At 43.4% G+C, this 8,988-nt stretch overlaps 1 long non-coding RNA gene across 1 annotated transcript; it reads right to left on the bottom strand.

The window, feature by feature from the left end:
* Positions 1–7,611: 7,611 nt before the first annotated feature.
* On the bottom strand, positions 7,612–8,019 carry LOC131343242 (uncharacterized). Its single transcript, XR_009203126.1, has 3 exons — positions 7,967–8,019; positions 7,800–7,880; positions 7,612–7,711 (listed from the first exon to the last, which is right to left on the bottom strand). It is a non-coding gene; the product is annotated as an uncharacterized LOC131343242 (long non-coding RNA).
* Between the last annotated feature and the right edge of the window lie 969 nt (positions 8,020–8,988).

Here is an 8,988-nt window from a genome sequence, read left to right as displayed (position 1 = left end):
GGGTGTGTGTGGTGTGTTAGAGTGTGTGTGAGGGGTGTGTGGGGTGTGTTAGAGTGTGTGTGAGGGGTGTGTGGGGTGTGTAAGAGTGTGTGTGAGGGGTGTGTGGGGTGTGTTAGAGTGTGTGTGAGGGGTGTGTGGGGTGTGTTAGAGTGTGTGTGAGGGGTGTGTGGGGTGTGTTAGAGTGTGTGTGAGGGGTGTGTGTGGTGTGTTAGAGTGTGTGTGAGGGGTGTGTGTGGTGTGTAAGAGTGTGTGTGAGGGGTGTGTGTGGTGTGTAAGAGTGTGTGTGAGGGGTGTGTGTGGTGTGTAAGAGTGTGTTTGAGGGGTGTGTGTGGTGTGTAAGAGTGTGTGTGAGGGGTGTGTGTGGTGTGTTAGAGTGTGTGTGAGGGGTGTGTGGGGTGTGTAAGAGTGTGTGTGAGGGGTGTGTGGGGTGTGTTAGAGTGTGTGTGAGGGGTGTGTGTGGTGTGTAAGAGTGTGTGTGAGGGGTGTGTGTGGTGTGTAAGAGTGTGTGTGAGGGGTGTGTGTGGTGTGTTAGTGTGTGTGAGGGGTGTGTGTGTGGTGTGTAAGAGTGTGTGTGAGGGGTGTGTGGTGTGTTAGCGTGTATGTGAGGGGTGTGTGTGGTGTGTAAGAGTATGTGTGAGGGGTGTGTGTGGTGTGTAAGAGTGTGTGTGAGGGGTGTGTGTGGTGTGTTAGAGTGTGTGTGAGGGGTGTGTGTGAGTGTGTGAGAATGTGTGTGAGGGGTGTGTGTGGTGTGTAAGAGTGTGTGTGAGGGGTGTGTGGGGTGTGTTAGAGTGTGTGTGAGGGGTGTGTGTGGTGTGTTTGAGTGTGTGTGAGGGGTGTGTGTGGTGTGTTAGAGTGTGTGTGAGGGGTGTGTGTGGTGTGTTAGAGTGTGTGTGAGGGGTGTGTGGTGTGTTAGAGTGTGTGTGAGGGGTGTGTGGTGTGTTAGAGTGTGTGTGAGGGGTGTGTGGTGTGTTAGAGTGTGTGTGAGGGGTGTGTGTGGTGTGTTAGAGTGTGTGTGAGGGGTGTGTGTGGTGTGTTAGAGTGTGTGTGAGGGGTGTGTGGTGTGTTAGAGTGTGTGTGAGGGGTGTGTGGGGTGTGTTAGAGTGTGTGTGAGGGGTGTGGGGTGTGTTAGAGTGTGTGTGAGGGGTGTGTGTGGTGTGTTAGAGTGTGTGTGAGGGGTGTGTGGTGTGTGTTAGAGTGTGTGTGAGGGGTGTGTGTGGTGTGTTAGAGTGTGTGTGAGGGGTGTGTGTGGTGTGTAAGAGTGTGTGTGAGGGGTGTGTGTGGTGTGTTAGAGTGTGTGTGAGGGGTGTGTGTGGTGTGTAAGAGTGTGTGTGAGGGGAGTGTGGTGTGTGTTAGAGTGTGTGTGAGGGGTGTGTGTGGTGTGTGTTAGAGTGTGTGTGAGGGGTGTGTGTGGTGTGTTAGAGTGTGTGTGAGGGGTGTGTGTGGTGTGTAAGAGTGTGTGTGAGGGGTGTGTGTGGTGTGTAAGAGTGTGTGTGAGGGGTGTGTAAGAGTGTGTGTGAGGGGTGTGTGGGGTGTGTTAGAGTGTGTGTGAGGGGTGTGTGTGGTGTGTTTGAGTGTGTGTGAGGGGTGTGTGTGGTGTGTTAGAGTGTGTGTGAGGGGTGTGTGTGGTGTGTAAGAGTGTGTGTGAGGGGTGTGTGGGGGGTGATTGAGTGTGTGTGAGGGGTGGGTGTGGTGTGTAAGAGTGTGTGTGAGGGGTGTGTGTGGTGTGTTAGAGTGTGTGTGAGGGGTGTGTAAGAGTGTGTGTGAGGGGTGTGTGGTGTGTTAGAGTGTGTGTGAGGGGTGTGTGTGGTGTGTTAGAGTGTGTGTGAGGGGTGTGTGTGGTGTGTTAGAGTTTGTGTGAGGGGTGTGTGGTGTGTTAGAGTGTGTGTGAGGGGTGTGTGTGGTGTGTTAGAGTGTGTGTGAGGGGTGTGTGGTGTGTAAGAGTGTGTGTGAGGGGTGTGTGTGGTGTGTTAGAGTGTGTGTGAGGGGTGTGTAATGTCTGTGATAGAGTGTGTGTGAGGGGTGTGTGTGGTGTGTAAGAGTGTGTGTGAGGGGTGTGTGTGGTGTGTTAGAGTGTGTTTGAGGGGTGTGTGTGGTGTGTTAGAGTGTGTGTGAGGGGTGTGTGGGGTGTGTAAGAGTGTGTGTGAGGGGTGTGTGTGGTGTGTTAGAGTGTGTGTGAGGGGTGTGTGGGGTGTGTTAGAGTGTGTTTGAGGGGTGTGTGTGGTGTGTTAGAGTGTGTGTGAGGGGTGTGTGGGGTGTGTAAGAGTGTGTGTGAGGGGTGTGTGTGGTGTGTTAGAGTGTGTTTGAGGGGTGTGTGTGGTGTGTTAGAGTGTGTGTGAGGGGTGTGTGTGGTGTGTCAGAGTGTGTGTGAGGGGTGTGTGTGGTGTGTTAGAGTGTGTGTGAGGGGTGTGTGTGGTGTGTGTGGTGTGTGTGAGGGGTGTGTGTGGTGTGTTAGAGTGTGTGTGAGGGGTGTGTGTGGTGTGTAAGAGTGTGTGTGAGGGGTGTGTAATGTCTGTGATAGAGGGGAGAGAGACTCTGATGATCTTCTCAGCTGTCCTCACTGTCCCCTGAAGGGTCTTGTGATCTGAGACGGTCCAGTTCCCAAACCAGGCAGTGATGCAGCTGCTCAGGACGCTCTCCATGGTCCCTCTGTAGAACACAGTCAGGATGGGGGGAGGGAGATGGGCTTTCCTCAGCCTCCTCAGGAAGACGCTGCTGGGCTTTCTTGGTGATGGAGCTGGTGTTGAGTGACCAGGTGAAGTTCTCTGCCAGATGGACACCATGATGATGATCTCCACCGAGGATCTGTTGATGGACAGTGGAGAATGGTCACTCTGTGCTCTCCTGAGGTCAACAACCCTCTCTTTAGTCTTGTGGACGTTCAGGGAGAGGTTGTTGGCTCTGCACCAGGCTGTTAGCCGCTGCACCTCCTCTCTGTATGCTGACTCGTCGTTCTTGCTGATGAGACCCACCACGGTCGTATCATTGGAGAACTTGATGATGTGGTTGGAGCTGTGTATTGCTGCACAGTCGTACTAACATGTAAACAATTATGTTTTTTCTTTCTTTCAGGAACAGTATGACTTCTGCTACAAAGTGGTACAAGATTTTGTAGATATGCTCTGAAATGATCCCAATAAAGAGAGAGATCTTGCTATGGGTTCATAATACTCTATGTACTGGATCTTCATCTTTCTCTTGTTAAACACTGAAATAATTACAGTTTTTTTTGTACATAAGCAATTCCTCGATTGTGTAACCACATGATAACGATTTGAAACATTTGTGTTTAGACTGTAGTCTCTTTATACTTTATTAAATAATGAAATTGTTTTATTTATATATTTTGGGTACAGGGCTGAATGAGCACATTTTTAGATAATCAACATATATTTTTCATTTCTACATTGCCTGTTACATTTTTATGTTATTATTATTATTATTTTTATTATTATTTTTATCATTATTATCAGTTTCAGCTGGAAGCCTAGAAGACACGTTGTATTCAGGTGCTTGTTAAATGGTCCATCATCGTTCAGCTGGAATTTCTGCTTCCAAAAGTGGAGCCATTGATACCAAGCAGACCCCATTATATTTAGTTTGATTTGGGGATACACTTCCTGTGGCCAAATGCCTTTGTAAAGGCCACCAGACTGTGATTCCTGCAGGTAAAGTGTAGTCAGTGTAATAGAAAATGTTATTAGTCTTTTTATAATTACATCAGCACTGTGGTATGAGGGTGGGAGGACTCCTCAACACCTCAGACCTGCTGTAATGGAAATTTACCTGACACTGTTAATCTGAGAGCCTGTGAGTTCTTTTAGTACAAGTAGTATAGAAGGGGAAAGGATGTGATTTAAAACAATCTGAGCAAATGGGTTGATTATTCCACCCACTCCATATTCTGTTTTAATTTCAATGAGCAGTAATTGCTGGCTGGAGAATATGGACTACATTATACATAGCTAATTATCTAATGACTTTAGCATGTGAAAGAATGGAGAAGAAGGTTAGAGGAAATTTGCATGGATTTGTGGGAAGTAAATGGCAGAAGAAACAAGCAGCAGCTTTATATAATACAACGTCCTCTGAAGGTGTTCTGAATTGTTCATTTCAACATCTCTTTTCTGTTGTTTTATCAAGCAGCTTGGAACTGCAACAATAGTAAATCAAGCATGAAGCAGAAGTAAAGAATGTCACTTTTTATTTCTTTGTGGTTATTGGTCAGATGGATACTGGTGAAATGTGTCTAACAGACAGTTATACAGGGATAAATCTGCAGTATGCAGGCTGTAGGCCTAAGATAAGATAAAGAGTACATAATTGTCTATGAAAAGAGAACAAGCTATTCAGGAGGTAAAAGAAAATACTGGTTCATTACCCAAAAGAAAATAAGAACATGAATGAATTAAATAATATGGAATAATGTTTTTTAACATGAATTTTACAAAATATTACATTTATTAAAAAGGATAGGTTAATAATAATGATATAATATCCATCTCATATAAGACTTTTTCCAGGATTACATGGTCACAAACATTGCCTCTTTATGATCTGAGTAAGACTTTCTCCCACATAATACACAAGTGATTGTTGCCCCTGGTTTTATTTACTGATGAAGATAGATGAAGACTCCTCCTTAGCATTACATGCCCAGATTACAGAGAATTACACAGATTTTAAATTATTACACAGTAGAGGTGTATCTAAAGGGCAGGACAGGAAGTTGGGGTGTCCGGCAACGAGGGTGCAGCTCCAGTATCATTAACTTACAGAGCATTTAACTCACATGGCTGTAGTGAAGACAGGAGAGGATGGGAACAGAAAGAGACTTCCTACGACACTGACTTGTGTTTACTACTGACTCAAAAATCATGAACCCTTTCTCTGGTCAGCATGATGCCTCATGTAGAAAAGGTGGGGAACAGCTTGGCACTAAGCAGAGGGAGGGTTGAAGGCCTTATCCTATTATTTACATTACTATGATTACCAATTCATGATAATTACCTCATTTTTTTATTTATACCACACCCCAGGAACTGCATAGTGTATTGTAGGACCTTCATCTCGTTTTATTCTTCAATGTGGAGCTCCATTCTTTTCTGCCATTGTGTTTGTGCTTGTGTTTTTAGATTATATATCATATTATACTATACATAAATACATTATAGAATATAAAATGTTATTTTTAAACATTTTAGTGAACCATTTAAAGGTTGTGAAATTCTTTAAAAAGGATCTGTATATAAGTGAAAAATTCATCTTGTGTTGCTTTTTAAAGGAAAATTATACAGACATACTGATGACTAAAAATAATCAGAATGAGACTGAAATAGGAAGAAATATAAAGATTTATTAAAATGAAGCATATAAGTACTATACAGATATAAGTTTATTTACAATCAATTCTATTCATCTATTTATGAACTATAGGGTATTTATGGGAATGGGGGAGTGGGACAGGAATAGAGGGATAGATTAATAAGGGATGATTACTATGGGATAGGGGATCTTATGATTTAGGGTTAAGCCCTTCTTCAGTCCTGGGGTTCACTGTACAACCTGTAGGAAAGAAAAGAGATTTTAAAAATAGAACATTAATCAAATATAGAAATAAAATGAATTCATACTTACGTATGGAGAGCCTGAGCAATGTAGGAAAAAGAAGTGAGAGAAAAGAAGAAATATGAAATGATACAGAGGAAGAAAAGATGAAGAGGACAAAGGGAAAGACATTGCTCAGAGCTTCTCCAAAATGTCCATCATCTCCTGGACGTGATGCTTGATGAGAATCTGAAGTGTGGAGGCTAAGGCTGCTGGGTTGCTGTAGAGCTCCAGAGGCTGAGTGAACAGTACTTCAAAAAGCTGTGTAAGGTGATCCTATTGACAAATGACACACAGATTCAACATAGTGTCACTGAGTTTAAGGTACAATCCTGACAATTTGTGTATGGTGGCATCAGAAGATATTGGAACACTTACAATAAGCACTTTGAAGTACAGCTCTGCTGCAGGCTCCCACACGTCTATATCCCACATGTTGATGAGCTGAAGCAGGCGCTCCAAGAATCCTCCCTTAAACTTTAGGAAAGAAAGATTCATTAATGCCATGTCTTATCAGGATAAAAATATAAGAGAAAACAAAATGAGATAAAATAGACCATGTTCTGAAACTTAAATCTCCTGATAAGACACTTACTAGCTGAGGTGTTGAGCCATTTTTAAAGCAGCCGAAGAGAATCAGCTCATAAAAAACATCCAGGAAGTTGTAGTGGTAGACCTGCACACAGGAGTAAAGGTACAAAAAGAAATTAACTTCACATATTGAAGTTCAGTTTTCTATATGATCAAAATCTTTTCTGTTTAAACATCTGTCATTTCACACAGGCGTTTATTAGCTTACATCGGGCCCGGAGAGCTCTGCTTTAATCCAATCCTGATAGGAAGGTGTCCTCAGGAATCCAATCAGGGCCTCGTATGCCAACTGCACACCAACTACATCCTGTTCAAACAAACAAGAACATCTCTGTAACTCACTTTGGCTATGACTCAGTAACTGAAAGGATTTTCATCACAAAAATCAAACAGTCTTTCATCATTCTGAAGTCACCTGGTTGTTAGCTGCTGCCAGTCGCATGACGATCCTTTTTCCCACCACCAACAAGAAGTCCTGGTTGTGGACGCTGGCAAGCAGAGTCTGAATATAAGACAGCACACAATATACGTTAAAGCAGAGTGGACTTTACCTGTGCAATAACAGCAGCTGAAGACAGGTTTTACTCACAGCGAACGCCTCACGGACAGCGGGCACCTTCAAGCCGATGTCAGTCACCCCTCTTTCTGAAAGATGGCAGCTAAGAAAGAAGAGATGTGAATGCTTAGTGTATGTTAAACATACAATACACTGTTACATCAATAAACAGTGAATAGGATCGTACCAAATAAAGGGCACCTCCATCTCCACCTCCTCCTCATTCTCCTGCAAGCCCAATCATTAAATCATTAAAACTCACACAGGAAATTTCACAGCATCCGAATCAGGGGATTAGCAACATATGTAGATACACATCAGATCTGAAAGTGGGAATTACCTCAGAGTCGTTCTGGTCATACTCCCAGGTGGAGGTGTACATCTGCCCATCTCCAGCCACATACAGATAATGGCAGCTTACCGATTTAACGGTTTTGTGCTGAATAAAAAAATATATTGTCACTGCAGACAAATAAAAGTACAACTGACAAAATTCCAAAAGTTACTAACTACAATATACACTTCATGACAGTGCAATAAATTTACCGTGTTATAATGTGGCACGATGAAAGATGTCTCCACTCGGTTACAGGAGATGAACTCTGTAACCCTCCCAGATTCAGACTGAAAAGAACAATTTAAAGTCAACACAATTAGTCACTGCAATTAGCAAAAGTTTCCTAATGCCACAACCAATAATCCCTTACCTGTATGCCAGTGAAACAGTCTTCTATGGTGGTATGATAAGGGAATCCCTGCAAATGACAAATAGCTGCAACTCAAGATCTATTTTACAAACGTGAGCATCTAATAATCATCAAGGTCAATTCTCTTCCTCAGAATAATCAAGTCTGTGATTACCATGTGAGTCAAGCAGTGTGTGGTGGTGGTTATAAACCAGCAAAGACGACTCTGTGGGCCCCTTATCATCCCCAAGAAGTAGGTCTTTACGTCCACTGACTGGAAATAGAGAAACAAAACTAGACATCAGAACTTGTACAGAAGGGTGTTTGTGTGTTTGTATCTCGGCTGCTGCACTGTAGAATACCTTAAACTGGGAGATGGAGGGGTCTGAAGAGAGGAACTGTACATTTCGGCAGGCGCCGATCAGCTCACCAGCATCGAGCGGCTGTGAAAAGTAAAGCGGGAAGATCGTGAGTGCTTCTGATCATAGCAGTTTCATACTAATATTCTTTTCCTTAAAGCTCTGGCTACCAGAAAAACAGGTGAAGGGTCTTGGTCGTCTTCTGTGGGCAGCAGCTGAACAGTTGGCTCAACAACCTTAAAACACACAAACAAAATTAGTCACTGCAATTACCATAATTTTACAATGCCACAATGAATAGTCCCTTACCTGAATGCCAGTGAATCTCCCCTCATAGCTGGTGTAATAAGGGAATCCCTGCAAATGACAATTAGATGAAATTCAAGATCCACATTTCAACAAAGAACTGAAAACCACGTCAGTTCAATAATGTCCATTCTCTTCACCAGAGTAATAAAGACTGTGATTACCTCGAGAGTCAAGCAGCAGGTCTCTGCGGTGTCAAACCAGCTGAGCCGACTCTCTGGACCCCTCATCATTCCAACTACGTCTCTTCTAATGTCCACTGGCTAGAAATAGAGAAACAAAAATAAACATCAGAACTTGTAAAGAAGGGTGTTTGTGTGTTTGTATCTCAGCTGCAGCACTGTAGAATACCCCAGACTGGGAGAGGGAGGAGTCTGCAGACACGCACTGGACATCACGGCTGTTCGGCTCATCAGCATGGAGCGGCTGTGAAATGTAGAGCATGAAGATCATAAGTGCTTCTTATCAAATCAGATTCATACTAACATTCTTTACAGTAAACACAACCTTGTAAAATCTATTGATTGGTTTTAGTGAATAAATGAATGATTTGTTTACCAGAATGACAGCTGAAGGTTCGTCCTGAGGTTCGGGGGGGAGCAGCTGCAGGATTGGCTCAACAACCTTAATGTGCACACACACACACACACACACACATTCACACAAACACACACACACACACACACACACACACACACTTAGACAAAAGTGGCCTACAGGTTTGAAATGAAGATAAATATTATTTAAGTGACACATACCTGGAGGACAGAGGGAGTATCTACTGATTCCCCCTGCACATCCACAGGCTCTGTAACAAAATCACTTTTATGTGACTCAGAATTCTGACTCTTCAATTACACAACATCAAACTTTCCTATTAATGCTT

Source organism: Hemibagrus wyckioides, linkage group LG22 (genome assembly GCF_019097595.1).
Source record: "Hemibagrus wyckioides isolate EC202008001 linkage group LG22, SWU_Hwy_1.0, whole genome shotgun sequence".
Lineage (NCBI taxonomy): Eukaryota > Metazoa > Chordata > Actinopteri > Siluriformes > Bagridae > Hemibagrus > Hemibagrus wyckioides.
This window is presented reverse-complemented; position numbering and strand designations above follow the sequence as displayed.